The sequence below is a fragment of the Pinus tabuliformis genome, chromosome 4_1 (genome assembly GCF_031772625.1).
Source record: "Pinus tabuliformis cultivar Carrire ecotype Pingquan chromosome 4_1, CPIR1, whole genome shotgun sequence".
Lineage (NCBI taxonomy): Eukaryota > Viridiplantae > Streptophyta > Pinopsida > Pinales > Pinaceae > Pinus > Pinus tabuliformis.
This window is the reverse complement of record NC_142303.1, coordinates 845,299,188-845,327,187: the sequence shown is the minus strand read 5'-3', so window position 1 is coordinate 845,327,187 and position 28,000 is coordinate 845,299,188.

Sequence of the window (28,000 nt, the reverse complement as noted above, 5' to 3'; positions counted from 1 at the left end):
CAGGCCTGCCGGCAATGGAAGCATTACATTTTGGGGAAGGAAACGATCATCCACACAGACCACCGACTCCTGCAGTTCATACAGACCCAAGGGAAATCACAGAATGATTGCCATCAAAGTGGTCCACATACCTGCAATAGTTCAATTTGAATATCAAGTATAAGAAAGGTAGCACCAATAGTGTTGCAGATTTCCTCAGTCGACCACCGATCATGGCGTTAACCACTGTGCTCAACACTTGTGGGCACGAGACTTCTGATTGGCCACTTCTCTACAAAAGCAACACAGAATTCGGCCACACATACCAGACACTCTTGGAGGGCTAGCATGTTCCAGATTTTCACCTCTAGGATGCCCTGTTATGCCACCTAGGTCACCTTTGTGTTCCTTCAAGTGAGCGTGCCAAGATGATTTGGGAAGCACACTACAGTCGAGCTGCTAGACATTTCGGGGTCGAGAAAATGGTGGCATTACTGCATAAGTATTTCTATTGGCCAATTCTTCGACAGGATGTCGGGAAGTACATCAGATCATGCACTACCTGTGCCATTGCCAAACCGACCATTAAGAAGCAAGGCCTCTATACCCCATTACCTACCCCTAGTAGACCTTGGGAATCCATCTCCATGGATTACATGTCAGGCCTCCCTTCCACTAAGCATGGAAACGACTGTGTTTTTGTGGTTGTCGCCAGGTTCTCAAAGATGGCCATTATGGCTGCCTGTAAGAAGAATATCACAGCAGAAGCCACTACTAAACTCTTCTTTGAATGAGTGTGGGTACACTTTGGGATCCCACAGTCTATCATCTCTGATCGGGACAGCAGGTTCCTTAGTACATTTTGGTCCAGTCTTTGGTCGATGCTTGACACCAAACTCACTAAGTCCACAGCCTTCCATCCTCAAACTGATGGACAGACAAAGGTTGTCAACAGGATGATAGATCACATTCTGCGCATGTACAACTCAAAGAATCCATGCACATGGGACGAGAGCCTCCCCTATCTTTAACACAGCTACAACTGGGCTCTCCACAGCTCGACTGGCTGTAGCCCTTTTCAAGTGGGCTTGGGATTCCAGCCACTATGTCCCATTGATGTGGCCATGCCATTTGCATCTACTCACGCAAATTTGGCTCATGTCCAGTCCGAAACAGATAAGGCAAACAGCTTCATTGAGCACATCCAACATATTTGCTAGTAGCTCCATGAAATTCTAGAGAAATCAAATGCGAAGTACAAGCAGTGACATGATCAACATCGGGTGCCACACAAGTTTCAGGTGCATGACAAAGTCTAGTTGCATTTGAAAAAGGAACGCCTTACCAGAGCCTATCGGAAACTCAGACCACTCTAATATGGTCCTTACACCATTACCAAGGCTGTGGAAGACAATGCATTTGAGCTCAGCATTCCCCCATTCCTTGGCCTGCACCCAGTGTTCAATGTGGACCGCCTTCGGCCATACTTTCCACCATTACTAGACACATTCGACATTGTAGAACACCTCACACCCACAGAGTTAAATCCAAATTGAATGGAACAAGCTACAATTGATTGGATCATGGACACATAGATCAAGCACACTCGCCAGTAGAATATCCAATTGTATCGAGTTGTCAAAGCAGGCCAACTCCTTCACCAGGGCAAGTGGCTCACTAGGGACCAAGTTCAGCAGAAGTTTCCTCATCCCATGGAGGAACTCAATGCAATGGGGACCATTGCTTCCTAAGGGGTGAGGAATTATCCAGGTGGATATTGGTGGCTGCCTACCAAGTCCACTTGGACCCCCACCATTGTTTCTTTCAGCTTTGCAGTTTCCTTAATTGTAGCACAGTTTATTATTTTTAGCAATTTTTCGGGTCCTGAACTTCTGGAGCCGTTTTGAGGCCCTAAACAATGTTTTTTGGGAAACATGAAACATTCTACTCTTCCCAAACTTGTAGTTCTTGGATAGATCTTTCTAACGAGATACTGTGCGCGTCAAATGGAGATCGTATGCCAAAGTTACGACCCCGGAAGTTGATGTACCAATTTACCCAAAAGGGGCCCACAGTTTGGCGTTTCATCTTCTAGGGTTAGGTTTTTGGATGTTTAGGGTTTTCCATTGTTTCTCAACAATAAATAGGCCTTCGAGCCTCATTGTAAGATAGTTCAGAGGCATGTAGCCGCCACATCTCTTCTCAGAGATAAGCTACCATCGCCCTAGTTGGTTTATTTCCATTTCTGTTTGTAAGCATATTTCAGTATTTTATATTAATGAAATGAAGTATTATTTCCGTTGCATCTATGTGTTTATGGTTATCTCTATAATTTGTTGTGTTCCTATTTAAATCCGGATCAATAACACAATATATATTGGGTTGTGTGTTGAAGTTGACTTTGAAAATGCTCTCCCTAAATAAGTCAAATTTAAAATGACTAATTTAATATGGGATTAATAAATACAATATGATCTATTATGTTTTCCCATGGGAACTTGTCAAATTTTTATTTGAATCATTTTTTATGATTTTGTTATGAATAACAAAAACCTTACATGGGGGGGGTATTTAAAAGAAAACTAACTATAAATACACTTGTTTCCAAGTTGTTAAGGAACATCACCATTTGGTGGAGATTTTGGACTTCACAAATGGTGTGGACCTTGATAACCAAAAAGAAGTGACTAACATCTATGAATTCATAGGGGAGGAAACTATTTCAAGTTATTAATATGAAAATAAACCATTGTCAACCATCATCAACCATGGTCAAACATGGTCCAATGTCACATTGTGACAAATATTGGCTCAATATGGTCAACCATGGTCCATTTTCAACCATCGTGCACCATGGTCCAACGTCGCATTGTGACAAATATTGTCTCAATATGAAAATCAACCATGGTTTAGGGTTTATAATACTTATCTTCGGTTTTATATATCTTGAGTTTATAATATTAATCCCTTGGGTTTAGTATTATTCCCTTGGGTTTATTGTTCCCTTGGGTTTAGTATTATTCCCTTGGGTTTATTGTTCCCTTGGGTTTATTAATCTAAGGGTTCATATTCCTAAGGTATAATATTATTCATAGGGTTTATAATATTAATCTGTGGGTTTCATATAAATCCCTTTGGTTTGTAATCATGGTCAACCATGGTCCAACTTCGTATTGTGATAAAGATTGTCTCAATATGAAAATCATTCAAGGTCAACCATGGTCTAACATCTAATTGTGACAAAGATTGTCTTGAAATGAAAATAAAAAATGGTCAAAAATGTTTATTTTAGGGTTTATAATATTTATCTTAGGGTTTATAATATCAATCTCTTGGGTTTACTATTATTCCATTGGGTTTATAATCCCTTGGGATTTTAGAATTAATCCCTTGGGTTTATTATTCCCTTGAGTTTATAATATCAATCCCTTAGCTTTATTAATCTAAGGGTTCATATTAGTAGGTTTAATATTATTCATAGGGTTTAATCCTAGGGTTTAATCATGGTCAACCATAAGGGAAAATTTTAAGAACCACCCTATATTTATATGTCTAATAAATGGGCTAATCCCTGTGATACATAGGAAAAATGGGAGGTGATTTTATCAATATATAATATGTATATATAACTCTTTTGGTGAATCTCTCACTAGATTATATTATCTTGTACAGTGATGGAGAATCTTTCACTGAATTATAAAATCTTCTAAGATCTTGGCAAATCTTTTACTGAATAATAAAACATTGTGAAGTCTTGGCAAATGTTTTGTTAAAGTATGAAACCATATATGATAATAAGAAAACATATTCATTAAACTGTAATATACTAACATACATGTTTGGAAAAAAGAAACATAATTTTCTCTTCCTACAAACAATGTTCCAAGTTTCAGTGGTCGTGTTTGTCAAGGTTCTTACAATACACTCTTTCATATCCTTCTATTAGTTTTGATAATATTCGACAACAAAGTTCTTGTAGGTGTTGATATTGACAATGAGTTATGTCAAGGTAGGAGAGATTAATCTTTTCTCTACAACTTTTGTCAAGCTACCACTTTTTTCAAGTTATCAAATTTCTTTCTTATTCCATAGACTCCAATTGCGAGATAAAAAAAAACCACATCAAGTTTGTTTACCCCAACACGCCAACAAGTAGCAAGCCCCAACTATATTATATAACAAAGTATTAGGTATCCCAAAGGCTTGAAGGGGATCTAATTGAAAGAAGTTACCATTGTGAGAAGCCTTCCAATCAATATATGAATATATAAATGTAGATTTATTATTATTTTAATTGGAAATCTTCAATTAAATAATAAAATTTAATTACGTCTCTCCCAATCTAAATTGGTTATTAGCATAATTCACTACCCTCATACATCTCGCATTTTTTAATAGTGTTGTAACATTAAGATTAATTTCCTTTTTGGTGAACAATCTCCACCTTTTAGGAAAATATGGTGCACTGGCTCCAACCCCTACAGATCATTAGGACAAACTAAGAATAGCACAGAAGATGAAATGTTGTACAAACCAACTTATTTTTCAAACAACTAATCCAACATCAGTACCTAAACTTTTTCATGAAGATATCATATTGAGAATGTTTGAAAAATGGTGGGAAATCTTCTACGAGGGTGATGCAGAAAGAGTGATAAGGTTTTACTGTTTTGAATTTTTTTTGTTAAATCTGAAAAACCAATATTAATGGCGATATTGATATTTTTTACTAAATTTTGTGAAGTGACTAAATGTAGCTTTAACCATTCACCTTAAGATGTTTTACAATATAATTTCCTAAGTCTATTTAATATCTTCATTATCATAAAAGCCAACCTATATCCATCTTAACTCCACATCTACCACTCTTAGAGGGATGAAATCTATTTATCCCTCTGAGCACTCTGTAGACCCAGAATTAAGATGGATCTAAGATGATAGAATTTCCGCTTTAAATAGTCTATGATCACATGAATACCATGGTATTACCAAGGGTCAATACCATGGATTATCATAAACCTAAAGCTTAAAAATTACTATTAGTAATTTATAAAAATTAATAAAACAAATAATTGATTTTTATTTTATTTTTTATTTTAACCAAGTTAAAATGTTTAACATACATTAAATTCCAACATCCGTTTTTACTCTTGATCCACCAAGCCCCGAGAGGGATCAAATATTTTTTCACTCTATGCTAGTTTGCATATCATGATATTTGATCCCTCTCGGGGCTTAGTAGATCTAGAGTAAAGATGGATCTATGATGGTTTAATTCCCCCCTTTAAATAGGCTACATTCCACATGAATACCATGGTTCAATACCATGTGCCATTTTTATTTTTATTAATACTAATATTAGGGTTAATAATGTTTTTTGGCATGGTATTAATAATAATCTAGCCCATGGTATTTGGCCCATAGTATTTTGCCCATAGGTTTCACCTAAATATAATGCATTTTTTTAGTGTTCGTAAATATAAGGTGACTTATGGAGTAAATATAAAAAAAAAATTGTTTTATTTATTTACCATACCTCTCGTTTATTTATATTTTTATTAATTTACCATACCTCTTTTACAAATATGGTATTTGGCCCATAGGATTCACTTAAATAAAACCTCTTTTTTGAGCCTTCATAAATAGAAAGAGGGTTATGGACTAAATATAAAAAGAGATTTTATTTATTTACCATACCTCTAGTTTATTTATATTTTTATTTATTTACCATACCTTTTGAGTAAGTATAAAATAGGTTTTATTTATTTACCATACCTCCACTTTATTTATATTTTTATTTGTTTACACCCTTGCATGTATATAAGGTGACTTATGGAGTAAATATAAAAAATGTTTTATTTATTTACCATACCTCTCATTTATTTATATTTTTATTAATTTACCATACCTCTTTTATAAATATGGTATTTGGCCCATAGGATTCACTTAAATAAAACCTATTCTTGAAAATTAGGGCAAATGGAAGGTTGTAACTCCTAATTTCAAGGGATAAATTTACCTTTTTTACCCTCTCCCTTAAAATAAGGTGGGCTAACCTCCATACCTAATTTTTTTATAAAATAAATTTGAGGGAATTTGTAAAAATCTACTATGATACAAAATATTTGCCCACTAAAAATTTAAAACCCCTTAATTCCGCCAAAGAGCGAAAATTCACCCCAAAATTTTTCCATGTCAACCATGGTCCAATGTCACATTGTGACAAATATCTTCTCAATATGAAAATCTACCACGGTCAACCATAGTCCAACATCACATTATGTCAAAGATTGTCTCAATATGAAAATCAATCATGGTCAACCATAGTCCGATGTCACATTGTGAAAAAGATTGTATCAATATGAAAATAAACCATGGTCATACATAGGTCAACCATGTTTTTTTTACCATTTATAATAGTTATCATTGGGTTTATATACCTTGGTTTATCATTGGATTTTTTCAATATGAAAATAAATCATGGTCAACCACGGTCAACCATGGTCCAACACTGCATTATGACAAAGATTTTCTTGACATTAAAATCAATCATAGTGAACCACGATAAACCTGGTCCAATGTCGCTTTGTGACAAGGATTGTCTCAATATGAAAATCAATCATGGTCAACCATGTTCCAATGTCGAATTGTGATAAAGATTGTCTCAATATGAAAATCAACCATGGTCATATTGTGACAAAGATTGTCTCTTGGTGTAACGTCAAATTGTGACAAACCTGGTCATACATGGTCAACCATGTTCCAACGTTGCATTATGACAAATATTGTCTCAATATGAAAATCAACCATGGTTTATAACCATGGTCATCAATGGTCAACCATATTCCAACACCACATTGTGATAAATATTGTATCAATATGAAAATATACCATGGTCAACCATGGGCAATAACCATGGTGACATTATGACAAAGCTTGTCTATTGGTCCAATGTCACATTGTGACAACATGGTCAACCATGGTCCAACGTTGCATTGTGACAAAGATTATCTCAATATGAAAATCAACCATGGTCAACCATCATCAACCATTGTCCACCGTCGCATTGTGAGAAAGGTTATCTCAATGTGAAAATTAATCATGGTCAACTATAGTCCAACGTCGCATTGTGTTAAAGATTTTGTCAATATGAAAATCAATTATGGTCAACCATGTTTTTTTTAGGGTTTGTAATATTTACCTTAGGGTTTATATATCTTGGGTTTATAATATTTATCCCTTGGGTTTATAATCCCTTAGGTTTTTAATATTAATCCCTTGGTTTTTATATTATTCCCTTCGGTTCATAATCCCATGGGGTTTTAGTATTAATCCCTTGGGTTTATTATTCCCTTGGGTTTACAGTATCAATCATGGTTAATCATAGCCAACCATAGTCAACTATGTTCAACCATGGTCGAAGGTCGCCTTGTGATAAAAATTGTCTTCATATGAAAATCATGGACAATCATGGTCAACCATGGTCGAACATCAAATTGTACAAAGATTGTCTCGATATGAAAATCAAACATGGTTAACCATTTTCAACCATGGTCCAACGTCGCATTGTGACAAAGATTATCTCGATATGGAAATCAAGCATGGTCAACCATGGTTTAAAGTCACGTTGTGACAAAGATTTTATTGATATGAAAATCAACCATGGCCAACCATGGTCAACCAAGGTCTTACGTCAAATTCTGACAAGGATTGCCTCAATATGTAAATCAACCATGGTCTAATGTCGCATTGTGATAAGAATTATCTCAATATGAAAAACAACCATGCTCAACCATGTGTTTATAATATTTATCTTAGGGTTTAAATACCTTGGGTTTATAATATTTGTCCCTTGGGTTTAATATTATTCCCTTGGGTCAATAATCCCTTGGGGTTTTAGTATTAATCCCTTGGGTTTATAATATCAATCCCTTGGGTTTATTATTCCATTTGGTTTATAATATTAATCATGGTCAACCATGGTCAGCCATGGTCAAATGTCACATTGTGACAAATATTGTCTCAATATGGAAATAAGCCATGGTTAACCATAGTCCAACGTCGCATTGTGATAAAGATGGTTTCAATACGTAAATTAACGATTCTCAACCATGTTTATTTTAGTGTTTATAATAATTATCTTAGGGTTTATATACCTTGGGTTTATAATATCAATCCCTTGGGTTTATAATATCAATCCCTTGGGTTCATAAATTTAAGGGTTCATATCCCTAGGGTTTAATTTTATTCCCTTAGGTTTATAGTCCTTCGTGTTTTTAGTATTGATCCCTAGGGTTTATTATTCCCTTCGGTTTATAATATCAACCATGGTCAACTATGGTCAACCATGGTAAACCATTGTCTACCATGTTTTAATATTAATCCCATTATCTCAAAATGAAAATCAACCATTGTCAACCATAGTCAACCATGTTTATTTTAGGGTTTATAATATTTTTCTTAGGGTTTATATATCTTGGGTTTATAATATTAATCCCTAAGGTTTAATATTATTCCCTTGGGTTAATAATTCCTTGGGTTTTTAGTATTAATCCCTTGGGTTTATTATCCTTTGGGTTAATATTATTGCCTTTGGTTCATAATCCCTTGGGGTTTTAGTATTAAACCCTAGGAGTATGAACCCTTACATTAGTAAACTTAAGGGATTGATATTATAAACCCAAGGGATTAATACTATAAACCCAAGAGAATATAAACCCTGTGGTTTTTAGTAATAATCCCTTGGGTTAATATTATTCCCTTGGGTTTATAATCCCTTGGGGTTTTAGTATTAACCCCTTGGGTTTATTATTCTCTTTGGTTTATAATATCAATCCCTATAGTTTATTAATCTAAGGGTTCATATTTATATTACATAATTTCAAATTAAATAATAATAAATAACATTTAATATTAAATAATTTATGATAAAGAAATAATTATTATTAATTATAATGATAATAATAATATTTTTAATGCAATAGTGTTTTTTGAGTAGATATAAATGGTAGTTTTTTTTTGGTATATAGAAATGGTAGATACAAATCATATATTTATCAATGATAGATACAAATGAAGCCTTTGGCTTATATCAACCACATTAATACTTTTAATGTGGTTGTGCTAGTTGTTTAGAATTGGATATAAGGTAGGAAAATCCAAGCATTGGGGAAGGTAATCTATTTTGGAACATCTTAGAAGATTTTATGGTTGTTTGGGTTCTCACTAATATTTCGCTTCGTTGTTTAGTTTTAGAAGGGTTGATTAATTCTCTCGTTAAGGGGCCCATGGAACTATGTCATAATTGTAGCCTTTTTCAAATTAATTCTAGCTAAATCCCCTTTGACCAGTCATGTGAAGTAAGCAACTAACGGGCCCTGGTCATTTCGTAATCATAGGGGTTAATTGGGGAATCTTGATAAAGCACTCGAGAAATGGAAGGTTGAAGACATGTTGTGTCACTGCACCACGCTAGTGGTGACTTCCAACCATACGTGAGCACGGTGCAAGGTTGTCTAACTTTTTCAATTCTCACTACTTAAGTTTATGAACCATGCCTAACCTCCAACACTTAGTTAATTTTCTTCAAGTGTTAACAATGCAACATTATATCAATTATACTTCATTCATTTATCTTCAATGTGCAACAGAAATAAACATGTACAAAACATACACAAAGGGATGGGCAACTCCCAACAGTTTGCCCAAATCACTTATAAAATCCTTTCAACAATATTTTACAAGTTATAATTATTTTTATAGTAGTGTAGTGATCTTCCCACCGGTTCACTGGTTTGTGAAGCATGTCGTGCAGGCCTACTTGACCCTTGTCTATCCATGCAACATTCTACCCGAATTTTGAACTCCTATCCGCCCTTTGTGCAGCCTATAGCGACTTGTCGTGCAATTCCCACACTGTAGCGGTCGCCACTCGCCTGCAGCAGCCTCCACTCCCCTGTAGCAGCCTCCACTCACCTGTAATGACCTCTGCCCGTACAATAGCAACCTTTGCCTGCCTGTAGTGGCTATCATGCAGCACTCGCATTGTAGTGCCTGCCTGTAACGGCTTGTCATGCAACACCCACACTGTAGTGCCCTCTGCCTACCTATAGCAGCCTTCCATGCAGCGACAACACTGTAGTGTCGTCCTGTAGTACCTCTCATGCAGCGCCTACACTTTAGCCCCTACTTGTAGAGGTTTGTGCCCATCCGAACTATGGAAACCCTGAAATATGCCCAACGATATCTTATAGACCTACGACTTTCCTGAACGAGCCTCACTCTACCTAGTTTTCCTTAGGTTTAGTTGCCTTGTGAATCTCCTTATTCACCCTTAGTTTGAATTGCTTGGTGAACTTGGATTTGGATGATGGGTTGAACGAATGTCACCCATGTTTTATTTATACGACCACTGAATTTCCAAGAGTCATGTCCCTTCATTCATGGTTGGGTTGGCCTGAACATATGTTATCCAACCGACATGTCAGCACGCTCTCGAGTGTGTCCCTTCACCTTGCCTTAAGCTGACCCTTGTGTGTTCGGGTGGACACCCTCACTCGACTTCATGCACCCACTCATCCGTATGCCCGTCGGTCATTTGCCCAAGTCGCACACCCATGTCGCCTCCATAAAACGTAAAATAATTAAAAAATAAAAATTTTACCATAAAAAATATTTATAATAAACATACTACCATTGCAGATAACGTATATAATGAAATTAAAAAATAATAATTAAAACTTAAATTATAGATTTTTTGGTGTTTTTCAAGGGTTTTCTTGCTGATTTTCTAAGTTGTTTTTTGTCTTCAGGGGTTTTATTGTTGGTTTTCTAGGTTATTTTTTGTGGTTTTCAAGGATTTTCTTAGTGGTCTTTTTGTAGTTTTCATGGTGGTTTTCATGATTTTTTTTGTAGTTTTTGTATGCTAGTTTTTTTTTTTGAAATTAATTTATTTTATTTTGCATTATATATATATATATATATAAGAGACAAAAATGACAAGAAACATACCTCATATATATATATATATATATATATATATATATATAAGAGACAAAAATGACAAGAAACATACCTCAGCTTGAGCCTTTGGGTCATTGGTGGGGTTGATGGGTAGTTGGATTGAGTTCCACCATTTTGTTCGAGCTTAGAAATCTTATGTCGAACTCCTTTTCCTCTCGCGATCTGAGAAAAATGACTTGCATAGGCTACGGTTGGAGTTTTTTAATTAGAAATAACGCTTGATCGAGATATATTTTTCGATCGAGCCGTTAACTTGGGCTAGAAAATGGCTCCATCGAGGGTTTGTTTAAATGTTCGATCGAGCCGTTAACTTGGGCTAGAAAATGGCTCCATCGAGGGTTTGTTTAAATGTTCGATCGAGCTATTTTTAAGTGCCTCAACAACTCGAGCGAGCACTTAATTGCTCGATTGAGCACTTAAAATTGCTCTATCGAGCATCTATTTTTCACCAAAATGCGCCCTTATTTCTTCAAAAAATGTAACCCAAATCCATGCTTTGACCCACATGCTTATTCCATTAAATAATTTTTTTCCTTTCACATTTCAAAATACTTCTAATATCCTTTGATGATGAGATCCTTAAAAGTACAACTACTCTTATTCATTGTAAATCTTTAAAATATTATCAAATTTTACTTTTTATAATATTTTTATTCAACCAATGGGATAAACCTATCATAACTCGATTTTCAAATCAGTGGCAAGGACAGCCATCTCTAGTTTCTATCCATGAATGCAAGTTGACTCAACACTCATCACTGTTATTCAAAGAAATCCACACCACCAAAAATGACCTACTAATAATATGTAAAGAAACATGCTTTTGATTTTTCAAATATCTTTGAATCTTAAGCCGTTTAAAAAATAATTCTTAACCAAACAAAAACAATACTTTTCATAATATTTATTTATTTTTTCCACATAATTACAAATTTCCTACATCCTCAATAATTAATAAAAAAAAAAAAAAAAAAACCAAAAAAAACCCAAAAAAAAAACCTTAAACTTTCTTTTATTATTCGCAACAACTCTGCACCCCTCTTCTTAGTAGGTTAAAGGCATGTAAAAAGTATTGTCCACACATGAAACATCTTCATAGCATGTTAGAGCCGTGTAAAAAATAAATTTCACATATAATATGTTTTTTGGACTTTTATTATATTCATCGATATTTTTTCAAATTTAATACAATTTTATAAGGCTGATGAATTTTCCAATTGAATATATCCCCTCACCTCTTGCGTGGCAACATAATCTATTTAATTTAAGATGAATCCAAGAACATTCATGCGTTCATGTTGTTTAGAATGTCAAAATTCAACACACTTGATGCAAATTTAATTGACAATTCAATCCAGGGTGGCTTGATCAGAGCATTCACAAGGAAATACAAAAGAAATAAAATGTATCTTATCTGAAATTAAAGTATTTTGTTTTTACATTATTATAATTGTAATGATTTTTTTACGTTATTATAATTATAAAAATTATTACGTCTAAATTATTTTTTAATATTTTAAAATTATAATTTATATATTATAATTATAAAAATAATATTTAAATATATAATAATAATATAATTTAATTCTAAAATTAAAAATCTAAACTAAATACTAAATAATATATAATGAAATAAGTAAGTTTTCTATACACAATAAATAGATTAAAATTAAAAGAATCATTGGAGAAGTATCATGGATATAAAAAAATAACAAATTCGTTTTTTTAAACAATTGTTTCTAACTCAATGTGATGCATTTCTTAAAATGGAATGAATATGAGTCTTTTATTAAAAAAAGTTAAGATGTGGCTCTCAATTATTACAATGCTTTAGAACCACCAATATCCCTTATGGGTTTGTAATTAAGCATGGTGACTCAATTGAAAACCTCAATCGAGATGTTTGTCATACAAAAAAATTGTTCCCTTTCGAGTTAAATTTTTTCCTAAAAACTCCCAAGATCCAAGTGCATTTTCTTTTCCATTACTGCTTACTATAGACTTGTTTAACTTCTCATTTTCCTTGGTAAGGCATTTTTTCCTTTATTCCCAACTTGGATTCAATTTGTGTCTTTTGGTGGATTTGTGGCATTTATCTTCGAAGAGTGTTGTTTGTTGTCTTTATCACTTTTTCCATATACCCAATTAGCCCAAGAGATTTTGTTTTCCATCTTATTTTATGTAAACTCGGCGGGGGATCTAGAGTTCATGGGGGTTTTTGGAGCTTGTTCCTCCTCTGTTTCTGAATTTAGTGGATCCTTTATTACTTGTGTTTCTTCTTGGTTGTCCTTTTCCTCGTCTGACAGCTATTCTTTATCTTCTTCCTGATTTTCTTTTTGTTCCATATCCTAGATCTCTTCTTCCTTGTGTATAATATAATGTTTTCTCTAAGCACCTTCCCACCATTTGGCCTCTAGTTGCTTTTCCAACCTCTATTATACTTTACTCTCTTGAGATCATTCTTGTTTACATGCCTTGTTTCATAACATTTGCAACATTAGAATGAAACATTTTCATAATCAAGCTTTTGAACCCATACATTATATGTTGTTGTTAGGTTGATCTTTGTAAAAACACCCCACCTTATTCTCGGTGAAGTGTTACTTACAAACCCAACTTCCTAGTGGTCGTTAGAGAAATGGGGTAATATATATATATACCTTTCTCCAAGTTTTCAAAACTCAAAACGGATGTCACCATTGTACTCATCTCGACGAGACACTTCCGAAAAATAAGGTTTTCCCAATTTAAACTCCTGGGTCACAAATTATACTCCTTCAAAGTTTTATTTGTTTAAAGGTGTCACCTTTCCCTGATGCCCACATGACACATTACTACCTACCTCGTCATCTGACCATGAGGTTCACTTTGGTGCCACATACCTCATAGTTCCTCCTATGTGAAGTTCCTCAACTCAATTCAAATTATATTACATATATATACAAACAGCCTTGACGGTGAGTCATCCAATTCCCCCATTATGCATTAGAAATGACAGTCGACATGTGTTAGTGTTATCCCCGTGATGTTACTGCTATAGTCATTGTCAGGACCCTAAGTCGGCATCACCGTCCTTGGGTGAGTCGAGCACCCAACACAGGAAAACTTAAATGAAGTGCGACGGGTGCGCCCATGTGCAACAATGGAGCAATGGGCGTGCGCGCCCCAAAACGTGCAACGGACAATCATAACGGGTAGGCGCACTTGGGCGACCCTTATAGCGGGAAACCAAGTGGGCACATGCCTGGGTGATTCGACACGACGAGCGAGGAATACTTAGTGGGTGCATTTGGTAAGTGCGAGGAGGAGTGCACACTTGGATGACAAAACCGAGTGACAAGACAAGTGGAAAATTTGGGTAAGTTTTGCGGGCGATCGTGAAGAGTTTATAGCGGGCAGTGCGAAACATGATGTTAGCGGGATAATGTGATGATGGGGTGTCATGGTCGAGTTGGATCGGTCAGCTTGATAGGTCGAAGCCCCTCAAGTGACACGATGATCACCATATATATTATGGACGTGAGATGAAGGACATCAACCAATGAGTAACCATCTAGTCACAAGGCAAGACATGGAAGTTTGGGTGAGCAGATTAGAGCGCAGTGAAGAACTCGACAAAGGAGCGAATGAGCCCACAGGGTGGGCGGGTCTAGTGAACGAGTAGAGTTCGGGTCGAGTAGCGGTGACCACAAGGCAAGCTGAACGCAAACCCATGCCAACGTGTAGCATGGAGGTATGGGTCGATGGAGTTGGTGCAATGACGAGCGCCTAGCACCGCCAATGTGTAGCGATACGATGGGCGTAGAATGTTGCGGACATGAAGCAAGGTTGGGTGCAACATGCGAGCAAAACCAATCAGGCAATTGCGGTCGGGTTGTGTAATAGGTTGAATGTGTAGACCCAATGGCCAAGTCGTCCCGTGCAGAAAACTGTAAAAATGGGTGGAGGCAGTTTGCCTCCCTATGATGCAACATTTGTAAACAGAATTTTATATATGATTTTATAAAGAATTAAAGTGTTGAAATGATGTCTCTTGCTTGTTGTAGCTGTTTAAAGTTATGAATTCTACACATAATTGTTGTAAAGAAATTAATGAAGTTGAATGTAGGCGTAGTCTAGAAAACATAATGGAAAAAGATAAGTTATGTGTTTAACCGATGCCGCACATTACTCCAATCAGGAAAAACGAATTGTGGTTGTGACAAATGGTATCAAAGCCAGTACAACAGAAGGTTCCAGAGACTAGAGATGTATGCAGACCGAAATTTTGGAGAAAAAGAAAAATTCGATGCATATTTTGGGGTTTCTTGACTTGGGGATTCATGGAAGAACCGTCCAAACCTTTGTGGACACGAGTGCCACACATAATTTTATGACGACAAGGCTAGCAAAGGAATTTGGGCTGCAAATTTTTCTAACCAGTGTGGACGTCAAGGCAATGAACTCGAAGGCTAAAGTCTCAGGATTCGAAGACGAAGTGCCATTTTGAATTGCAGATTCACAAGGATGTTTAGACTTCATGGTGATGGAGATGAATGCCTTTGACATGATATTGGGGTAGGATTTTCTGAAGGGAAACAAGGCAATTGTTGTCCCCTTTTGCGATGAGGTCATGTTGATTGGAGACACATGGACATAGGATTTACCTACTTACCAGCAGAGAAGGGAAGTGAAGGTGCAGCATGTTTCTGCACTAAGTATGAGTAGGGCGATGTGGGATGCAGATGTTGAGACATATACGATAGTCCTCAGGGAGGTTGAAGATGATGATGGAGTGGGGATGCCTATTCCAGCCGCGATTTGCGATGTATTGGAAAAATATGCATATTTGATTCCTGATGAGTTGTTGAAAGTAATTCTACCAAGACATGTAGTGGACCATAACATTGAGCTAAAGCCAGGGAAGAAACCTCTGGCAAAAGCTCCTTATCGTTTTTCGGGACCAGAGTTGGAAGAGTTGAACGAAAACTGAAGAGTTTGGTTGATGCAGGTTTCATACGACCTTCAAGGTCCCCATATGGTGCTCCAGTATTGTTCCAGAGGAAGAAAGATATGAATGAGATGCAGATGTGATGTGATTATCGTGCTCTTAACAAGCAGATGATAAAGAACAGATATCCTTTGCCACTTGCTGCAAATTGCTTCGACCATATCGTGAAAGCCCGAGTGTTTTCCAAGCTAGACTTGAGGCATGGGTATTATTAGGTGTGGATAGCAGGGGGGATGATAAGAATACTGTGATTGTGACGACGTATGGGTGCTTTTAGTTCCTTGTCATGCCTTTCGGGTTGTGCAATGATCCTACTATGTTTTGCACTTTCATGACTGATGTTTTGCATCCATATTTGGATTCGTTCATAGTAGTATACGTGGATGACATCGTGATATTCGGTGATAAGGTGGAGGATCATAACGCACTTGGCTTTGGTATTTGAGGCTCTAAAGAAGAACCATTTGTACTTGAAGAAGTCGAAGTGTATGTTTTCCCAGACTGAGATTCCATTCCTTGGACAAATTGTGGGTCAAGGTCACATATGGATGGAGCCGAACAGGATAAAGGTGATTGAGGATTGGGCCGAACTGAAGAATGTCCATGATATGAGGGTGTTCTTGGGAACGACCAACTACCAACGAAAGTTTGTAGAGGGGTACTCCATGGTGACTGCACCACTGATAGACCTTCTAAAGAAGAATAAGAGATGGAATTAGACGAAGAAGTGTCGAGCAACATTTGAAGATTTGAAGAAGAGGATGGTTAGAACACTGATACTGAGGCTAATTGCCTTTGAGAGACCATTTGAGGTGCACGATAATGCTTCGGATTTTGCGATATGGGAAATACTCTTATAGGATGGGCATCCGGTGGCATATGAGGGTCGAAAGTTGCAGGATAGAGAGAGACAATATCTGGTTCATGAGAAGGAGATGATTGCGATCATCCATCGGTTAGAGGTATGAAGGCATTACTTGATTGGGAAGCTTTTCGTTGTCAATACTAACAACATTGTAGCGAGTTATTTTTCATCCCAACTAAAGCTTTCATCAAATCTGGCTCGTTGGCAGGAATTATTGGAAAAGTTTGACATGACTATTGAGTATAGACTGGGGAGAATCAATGTAGTTTCATATGTCCTCAGCAGGAAGGGATAGTTAGCTGCACTTAAAGAGGGAGAGGATCGGGCTGAGTGCAGTAGGGGTCGAGTACAAATGATCGATGAGATACATAGTAGAATTTGAGATAGTTTGGAGACCAATATTCAAGAGAAGAACATTCTAAAATAGGTGAAGGAGGGGAAGACTCAAAAGTTTTTCCTACGAGATGGACTCTTGTTCTATGGGAACTGACTTTACATTCCAAATTCATCTAGACTTAGGAGGCACCTCTTGAAGGAGTGTCATGATTATCCATGGGCTGAGCACCCAAGGCAGTGTCGTTCTTTGGCATTATTGGAGAGTGGGTACTTTTGGGAGAAGATAAGGGAGGATGTAGAGGTATATGTGCATATGTGCATAATTGTCAGCAGGACAAATTAGATAATGAAAGACAAGGAGGATTGTTGTAGCCTTTATTGATTCCATAGAGACCATGGATGAGTGTTTCGATGGAATTCATCACTCAGTACCATAGGTGCAAGGGTATAATGGAGTTATGGTCATTGTTGATAGTTTCTCTAAGTATGTCGCCTTCATTCCGACGAAGATACCATGTGGGGCTGAGAAGACTGGTGAGCTATTATTTAAACATGTTGTGAAGTATTGGGGGATACCATTGAGTATTGTGTCTGACCGAGATCCATGATTTACATGTATATTTTGGACCACTTTGTTCAAGTTGGTTGGGACACAGTTGTTGCAAAGTTCAAGTTACTTTCCATAGACAGATGGGCATACTAAATAGATTAATGCACTTCTGGAGGACTACTCGAGACATTATGTGATTACTGATATGAAGAATTGTATTGAACTCTTAGATGTGGCTCAATTTAGCTACAATATGCAGAAGAGTTCCACAACTAGGTATAGTCCATTTGAGTTGGTCAATGGAGAAGTGCCAATTGCTCCACACACTGTGCTATTGAGAGGATTTATGAGGAGTCCACATGCGAAGAGATTCTTGACAGCGTAGGAGGAGACCTTGGAGATAGCATGGGTGCACTTGCATGATGCTGCAAGGAGGATGAAGAAATGAGCGGACAAGGATAGACAGAATGCACACTTCGAAGTTGGGGTTATGGTATTTTTGAGGATCACTGGAGATCAGTTTTAGCCACCAAAAGGGACAGTAAGATCTTTGACGATGACGTATGAAGGGCCATTCTGGGTGAAGAAGCAATTTGGGGAAGTTTCCTATGAGTAGGAGCTTCCGAACCACATTCATTCGAAACATCTTGTGTTCCATATGAGTCAGCTCAAGAGATGTAGACTTAATTCACATCATCTTGAGAGGAAAACACCACCGAGAGGACTAGCCATGATTGTGGACAAGCCACACCTGATTTTGGACAAGATCTTAGATTTTTGGACTGTAGGTGTTGGGAGTACTACATGACAGGATTTCTTTGTTCGATGGAAGAAAACATCCGAGGAGAGTAGTTGGGAAATGGAGGATTCGTTGTGGAGGTGGAGGAAGGATATTATTGAGTATAATGATGAACTAATGAGGTTGATAGGAATGCCGAGGACGACAATGACTCATGGTAGGGGAGGATGTCAGGACCCTGAGTCAGCATCACTGCCCTAAGGTGATTCGGGCGCCCAACACGGGCCCACTTAACCGAAGTATGACGGGCACTCCCATGTGTGACGGTGGAGCGATGGGTAGACGCACCCCAAAATGTGTGATGGGCGGGAGCGCCTGGCCGACTCGTGTAACGGGTGACCAAGTGGGCGCATGCCTGAGCGAGTCAACACAACAAGCGAGGAAGACTTAGCAAGCGTGTTTGGTAAGTGCAACGAGGAGTGCAAACTTGGACACACAAAACTAAGCGACAAGGCAAGTGGAAAATGTGTCTAAGTGTTGAGGGCGACCGTGAAGTGTTTATAGCAGGCAATGGGAAACACAATGTTGGCAGGCCGATGTGATGATAGGGTGTCATGGTCGATTTGGATGGGTCGAAGCCCCTTAAGAGACACGATGATCACCATATATATTATGGACGCGAGATGGAGGAAGGACATCAACCAATGAGCAACTATCTAGTTACAGGGCAAGAGATGGAATTTCGGGTGAGCATATTATAGCGCAATGCAGAATGCGGCGAAGGAGTGGATGAGCTTGTAGGGTGGGAAAATTTATTGAACAAGCAAATTTTAGGTCGGGTAGCGATGACCACAAGGCGAGCGGACCGCAAACCCATGACAATGTGTAACATGAAGGTTGGGTCCAGTCGAGTTCGTGCAGTAGCAATCGTTGGGTGTTGTGGGTGTGCAACGACACGACAGGCGCAAAACGTTGCATATGTGTAGCAAGGTCAAGTGCGACGTGCGAGCAGAACTGGTTGGGCTATTACAGTTAGGTACAACATGGAACAGAACCAATCGGATGACTACGGCTTGGTCGTGCAACGGGTTGAGCGTGCAGACCCGAAGGGCAGCCGACCCATGCAGAAAACTATAAAACCAGGTTAAGGCAGTTTGCTTCCCTATGATGTAACATTTGTAAACAGAAATTTATATATGATTTTATAAAGCATTAAAGTGTTGAAATTATGTCTCTTACATATAGTTGTAGTTGTTTAAAGTTATGATTCCGCACATAATTGTTGTAAAGAAATTAGTGAAGTTGAATATAGGCATAGTCCAAAAATCATAATGGAAAAAGTTAAGTGTATGTATTTAGTTGGTGCCGCACATTACTCCAATCGAAAAAATGGAATTGGGGCCATGACAAGCATGGTCCCATATGCAATTGTGACCCCACTATCCAATGGTCTACAACCATTTTGAACCCTTGTCACTCGAGGGATCACATTAATCCACAAACGGATAGGCTTTGATCCCGACGCAATGTTCGTTCATACAACAAAGAAATTTTAATTTAATATCAACCTCTACCATTGATGACCCAGAATATGCCATAGAGATCAATGGTCCTAAACGATAGCACTAACCCCCCTCCTTAGTGACATCAACCAGGGGGACTTAGAGTGCTTCTGCTATTGGCATTCCAACTCAAGGTTCTTGGCTTCCACTGAATGGTCTCTGCCCATTTCACCATCCTTCGATTCATATCGAATAACGTTACCCCCTCCTCTCCTGTTGACATCACAGGGGGGTTGTGATTTTGGCCCACGAGGTTGATTTATCCAACATATCATTGTCGTCCACTGGGTTATGGCCTTTGCCTTTAGTTATGGTGGTGTGGTTATACGGGTTGTCAGCCTAGCCTTCTGGGCTACGACCTTCCATCTGGTGCTTGAGATGTGGTGGTTTATGGTATCACATACCATTGCAATGCATTATACGATAGTGATCTGGTGTTCTCCCCTAGTGATCTGGTGTTTACAACTTGACCCTTGGGGGTTGACCAACCAATTCAACACATTCAAATTTAGCACAACCAGTGGATCAACCGACCTCTATCCAGAATACATTTGTATTACATGATATATTTACTAACACACACATTACGAGTTATATTGATTTATATGTCCAGACACATATGAATAAGCAAGTTTTCGCGTGTGCATAGGTCGTACCTCTCAACATAGCCTCACAAGTAGTGAACCCTTATGGGACCACTTCGACATTATAGGCCACACCCAAACACACAACTTTTCCTATACACCCAAGAACAGATCCAATGCGCCCAGCATAATCTTGGGGCTAATATAACATTGTTGGACTATTATTATTACATATATTATTGTCTATATGCCTTCCACCATTTACACAAAAGGTTTGACTGCGTATTGGACCACACCCATGCGTGTTAGCCATTAAGCCCAAACTATAATGATTTTAGTATTCAGTTTGATTATATTTCCACGTGTATATATATATCTATATATGTATGTATGATGTATTCACCATTCACTCACATTTTGTTGATAGCATTAAACTTTCAAGCATTCTCACAGTCATGAAAATGAGGACTATACACCTCTGTATGTCAGTTATGCCCACTAAATTACCAGTTTCACAAGGATGTCACATAACTCTTCTACATGCCTATTATGATTTCAGATTATCAAGGATTAAATGATTATTCAGGAACGAAGATCAATGAGGTTAATATTATTTTATATACATCAGTGCCTAACGTTTTATTGCATCAACAACTTAATGAAATATTAAACAATGCGCACAACACCCACAAAGATGTTCATATGTATGTGATTCCTGCATAAAGGACATTAATGTAAAAACCACTCAGGAGTAAGTATGAGAACTTAATTTTCTTTTTCATTACAGGAGAACTATGAGCCATTCATGCAATGGATACATTGTTAATCTAATATTCCAATACAAACTTAATGATAAGGAGTACATATAAAACACTTATCTTGGAAAGAATTTGGGCCACTGAGTTAGTGACAACCACTCTCCACCTAACCATAAATGACTTATAACAAGTCCTCACTTGTAGTTGTCACCTTCGAGCCATATTCCAGAGACTAAGAGGGTTTTCTCAAGGGATTGAGTACCAACTATTGGTTGAATTTGGAATTCTAGAGGCTCTCCCACCTTCACCCTCCAACTAATCAAAAAATAAATGTGATGCACAGGGAGACCAGAGGCCTGCTGCCTCCACCCTATAGTTGTGCCACAACCAATAAACTCCAAGGGATTCAGAGGCTTCACCTCCACCCTTAAAACATATAACAAAGTGATTCCACCCACTAAAGTGAGTATAGAACCCACTACCAAAACCAGATGAAACAAGTAAAGGAAGACTATAGAATTTCCCTTACTAGGAATCCAATGGTTAAATTTCTACCCTAGGCTGTCAAGAGACTCTAGAAAAGACCATCTCCACCCTCTAGCCCCCAAGGCATCCTAAGATTTACCCTCACCTAGAGAAAATTCCTCTTGTACTCATGTTGCTCAACCAAAATATTAGTAACTTCTCTGGGAGTTGTAACATGCCTAGAACCTCTCTATTTTGTTGTAGATGTCTTCAAATGTTTCCATGCAGAACTAAGCACAGGTTTTTTTTTTTCGGTGTTGTTTCCTCTATTGCTAAAAAAAATTGTGTTGTTTCATGTCAAGCTTGCTCATGAGGGCGTTACTTTGCTTCTTTTCCCATTTTTGTTGTTCTCTCTAAACCCCAGTATGTTTTCTATGATTTCATGCATTCATAGTGATCTCCTAAGTGTGATCTCACCCTTAATTTTTTTTCTCCTCTTTCTAATCTGTGTGCTTTTTGTTCTTAGTATCATTTTTTGTTCTCCACTTCCTCCTCAAGATAGTGTTCTCCTGTAGTCGTTGACCTCCTCATTTTCCACCTATTTGCGCAACCCACAACTCCATTATTTTGTGTCCTTTCTCTGCTTGTCAATTCCTCCAATGTAAGCATGGTATGCATACTTCTATCATAAATTTAGAGAAGCACCAAGCCATTAAATCTCACCAACCACCCTTCAATGGTTGTCAACACAATTCATATTTTTCCTTTAGCAAGTAAACCTAAACATCCCAAGCAAGTAACCATCCTCAATCCCTAGAATTCGTGTCCCTTAGCCCATTTCCTTTTTTAGTTTAAAAAATCAAAATACTTGAAATGTTTACATAGAATTCATAAGCAAAATATAACTAGGGTTGTCACAATCTCGACAGGAAAACCCTAGTTAAAATCCTTCTCCACACATATTTAAGCATAAGTAGTTTTAGAGAAATGGATGCAACCGTAATATTTGTTGATTGCATTTCCAATAGTAGCGAACATAGAGAAATTCCAAAGATGCATGGGAAGGTTTGGAAGCCTTACCCATACTAGAGCCAAGGAGATTGCCATTGTAACTAAGTCAAAAGAAGGGGATTAGGGCTCGATGAAGAGACCAACACAACCTTAGAACAAGGGCTTGGAATCCTAGATGATCTTCTTATCCTCAAGGTTAGCAAAGAGAACATCAAAAAAACCCCAAGCTAGAGGGAAAATATTCACATCTTGAGACAAGAAGGGTTTCCATGTATAAAAATCCCACTTATGAAGATTAGTCAACCGTGGACAAAATCCATTAAATCTATAGAAAAAACCAAGTTTTGAAAAATATTTTGTAGTGTTGACGTCTTCATTCCCCATAGAGACATTAAAAGCAGGAGCTTCATGGAAAATTTGAACAACAATTCTAGATTTTAGCATGGCATTATAAGAAACCTAGACTTGATCTATGTGAGAAGAAAGACTTGCGGAACAAGCTTCCATTTCTTCAAGATACACTAACTTCTCCATTGAACATAGGTATGCACCATTATGGACTGCAAAATCTTGCTACAAGGTGGGGAATACTGTAGACAATGGTCAACTAGGTCAAAACCCTAGTTGTGGTCAAAACCCTAATAGTCACGAGCCTCTTGCTGAGAAATTTGCTTTCTTAACTCAAAGCTATATATTATTACATAAAATTTATCCTTTTAAAATATATTTTGTAAGCATGCCCATTTTTCATACAATCAACTTCAATTAAATACATTCTTATATCAAATTTATTTAAAAAAATATATGTATACATTATTAAATTATAAATTTTTTTAAACAATTATTATATAATTATTGTGGTATTAAACCCACAAAATCTTGATATTAGGAAAAACTCTTAATTCAAATATATAAACTATATCGAACAAAATTAACTTAAAAATTTGAAATAAGATGCACACACATTATCACAATGAATTCCAACCATTAAAAATGTAGAGGACATCAAATTATAGAATTATACACTTCAGCTAAACCTTTAATGCTGTGTCTTTGGATCTAACAGTGCTATAAAATGACATCAAATTCAATAAGACACATCCCTTGCTATGTTACGATGTATTTGTTTATCTGTAGTAGGGCCTGCTATTTCTTGACACCGCAATAAACACCATGAACACGTGACATTTGAAGTGGCTTTGCCGTCCTAATAAGATGAAACTTCCATGTACATTCCACTGGTTGGTGCTTTGGCCTCGCATGGCAATTAGGTCCACCGTCCAGGGTTCCACCTTCAAGCTTCCAAACTTTCGTCGTCTGCAACTCTTAGGTCAAAAGGCTGGCCACGACTGACACCCCCTCACCTTCCAGGTGGACTCGGAATAATAAGACGCCCGACATGTAAGCATAGGATTGGTCACGTGCTGTAAAGCGACATATCTGTCGGACAATAGACCGGGGTTTCAATAAATACAATTTAATCCCACATACCAAAACTTAAAATAATTGAACGACACTTTTCTTTAAAACGCAATAAACAGCTTCAACAACCAACACTCCAACGGGCTGTTCAGCCCTAATAAACTGCAAACGGTCCATCATCAACACTAAAACAATACTCTGTTCCACATTGATTCACTACACATTCATTTTCTATGAAAAACCAAGACCAATCAATAGAAAACAAATTCTGATTTCACAATTTCTGTAACAGCAAATAACAACACTACGGTATTAATATGTACTATGTACACACTCCAATCACACATTTCTTGCGCATTCCTTTCAACTGGCAAGATGCATTGCTATATGTAAAATTATTGGCAGAGATTTCAATGCTTTTAGGTGGTGCTCACAATTCATACCCGTCCAACAATGGTACAACGGATTGCTGTAAGTGTTATTGCTCACTGTGCATCAGCACCATTTTAAAAAGGGTGGCGGCATGTGCAGTCCATTACCATAACATAAATTCATTGGAAACCGTTCATAAATTATATAAATTTTAAATGAAACATAGGACGTACAATTCTCAATTGCAGAGATTTTAAATGTATCATAAACATAATTTATTTATGAAATTCAAGTGGGAAGAAAACCAAGTTAGAGTGGATTTTCATGGAGAAGAAAATTAATTATAAAAGGGTAAGTTTTATATAGATTTAGTGTATTCTTATTTACTTATAAGGAATTTGCAAGTGATTATTGGTAAATAACAATTTTTATAACAATGGGTAAATAACAATTTGTCTGGGTTTCATTTTAAATAGATTTTGAAATGTGTTTTATTAAAAGATTTTATTTCAATTTCTTAAAAAAATTAAAAAAAATTCAACTCAATAAAAACAATTAAATATTTATTACAAAATTTGCAAAAAAAAACTTTCTAAATGAGAAATTAAATATTATTACAAAATTAAAAAAAAAAATCTTTTAAATAAAAATGATAAGGAAAAATATTTATTACAAAATTTAAAAAAAATACATAAATAAATAAATAAATTTTTATTACAAAATAAATTTTTTTAAAAGAATGATAAGAAAAAATATATATATATATATTTTCTGTTTTCAGATATAAATTAATAGTGCACCGTAATTTAAACTTAATACATCATATAATTTTGTTTTTGAAGTTTTATTTTTAAAGTGATTTAAATATAAAAAATGGATTTAGATCCATCGCAACTTTAATTTAGACGGCCCGATGAACATGGAAGTAATGTGAAAAATAATAACTTTCAAATTTTGAGGAGCGAGGTTGGAATTTGAAATGAAAAATTTTCATCATAAGGTATTTTGTCTCTATTAATATGATTTAAATTGTTATAGGATGATTGATTATTAATTTATTTATTTTTTTTAAATTAATAATTTTAGTGTTAAAAATAAATTTTCTACATTTATGATAATTTTTTGATTGGATCAATTTTTCTTCATTTTAGTCCCAAAAAAACATAGATCGGAAAAAATTAATGATTTTATTTTTATTTAAGTTTAGTTGAATATTTGATTATTAAATATTTATTAATTAAGAAGAAAAAATAAATAAATAAAGTTGTAATTTTTACTTTTCTAAATTTTAATTTTTATTTATTTGAGTAATCATATTTTAGAAAAAAATTATGAGGTTGTTTAGATTTTTTCAAAAAAATATATTTTTTATTATTATTAATAATATATATATATATATATGATGATGATGATGATGGTTGTTAACGTCCACTGAGACCAAATAATGATCTATCGGACCTAAAAAGACAAATTATTTATTTTGATTTAAGATGTTATTCCGATGCTCAAAAAGCTTGGAGAGAAGCCTCCCGAGTTCACTATAATTTTGGCATTGTAAAAGACTAGAAAGGTCAGTATTGTAACAAAGGTTGTGAAATTGAGATCTAATGTGGTTGTATGCAGGGCACTCTAAGAGGAAGTGGCTTTCATCCTCGATGCTCTTATTCTCACAAATATGGCAGATCCTTTCCATCCATGGCGTTTTAGGAACTACCCAGCGGCCAGTCTCACTATGGAGCTCATGAGAATTCGTTCTAATCTTTGCTATATTAATTTTCTTTTTTGAGCTAGTTAGAATAGAGAGATACTTTTGATCTTCAAGGGTGGGGTTGATGACCTTCTTATAATAACTTAATTTTCTTTTAGACGCTAAATCTTTCTCACACCACAATTTTTCTTTGAACTTAGAAGTAACAATATCTTTAATGTTATTTATGTTTTGCAAAGCATCATTCTCATTGATCTCCCAATAGTTTAACCAGGCCCTTGTGTCCTTATGCCATCCTCGGTTAAGCCTTAGGTGATTTTGGCTGGAATTTAAAGCTAGCTTAGGAAGTCTATGATTGTCTATGTTATTGAGCTTGTGCTTGTACATCAGAAACCTGAGCATAGCTAGGCTCTCAATAGAAGAAAGACCCGCTTCTATAAGGAGAATAGGATAGGGTGTACTACTTTTAATTTTCAGGTTATAAGTTATAAAGCGCTTCTGGATTTGCTCAATCTTCCTCCATGATTCTCTGGAGATGCTGCAGCCCCAAACTTCACAGCCATATAAGATAACAGGAGTGACTAAAGTTTCAAAGAGGAACTTCTTTTTATCCCACATTACGAGGTTTGTTGTTTTACAATTATTTTCAAGACCAAAATAAGCTTTCCATCCCCCATTGATCATTTTCTCAATGCTATGGTTCCAGTTGAGCTTGTGATGGATATCAATTCCTAGGTACTTGTAAGAATACACTTCCTCCAATTTATTATTGTCATATGTAAAATTAGCGCAAGTGTCCTTTTTAGATTTGATAATCATAACTTTTGTTTTGTCTGTGTTAACAGTCATACCCATGGTAGAGCAGAAATCCTTAAGAAGCTTGAGTTGCTTATCAAGATCAGAAGGGCACCTTGCCAGAAGAACAATATCGTCAGCATAGAGAAGAAGGATAATGACTATCCCAGCTAAGATTGTGCCACCACATCCTGCTTCTTCTAAATAACCTTCGAGCTTATCGATGTAAATGCCAAATAGAGTAGGGGAGAGGGGGCAACCTTGTTTAACTCCGATGTTACACTTAATATCTTTTGACCACCCCTCATTGTTCTTTAGCTTGGCAATTACATTCTCGTATAGCCTTATAGCAGCGGCTCTTAACTCAAGAGGAACATTTAGCTCTTCTAACCTATTCCAAAGGTTGTATCTAGGAACCGTATCGAAAGCCTTTCTAAAGTCTACAAAGCAGCAGAATAAATTGGATTTATCATTACGACATTCCTCCGCAATGATCCTTAGCGTAACAAGGTGGTCTGTTGTTGAGTGATGCCTTCTGAAACCTGCTTGGCCTTTAGCCCGCTTATCTTCACTTTCAAGCCATATGCTTAACTTTTTTTCCAGAATACTACCATATAATTTGGCTAAGAGAGGGCTGATCATAATTGTTCGATAATTAGAGGGGTTATTTGTATCTCCACTTTTAAAAATAGGGATAATGAGGCTCTCAGTCCAAGGTTTAGGGAACCCTTGCTTAACAGCTTGATTGAAAAGCTTGTAGATGTGGGGGATGAGGACAGGGCCTCCAATTTTTAAGATTTCTGCCTGGTAACCTTCAATGTCCTTAGCTTTCCCGTTCGCGA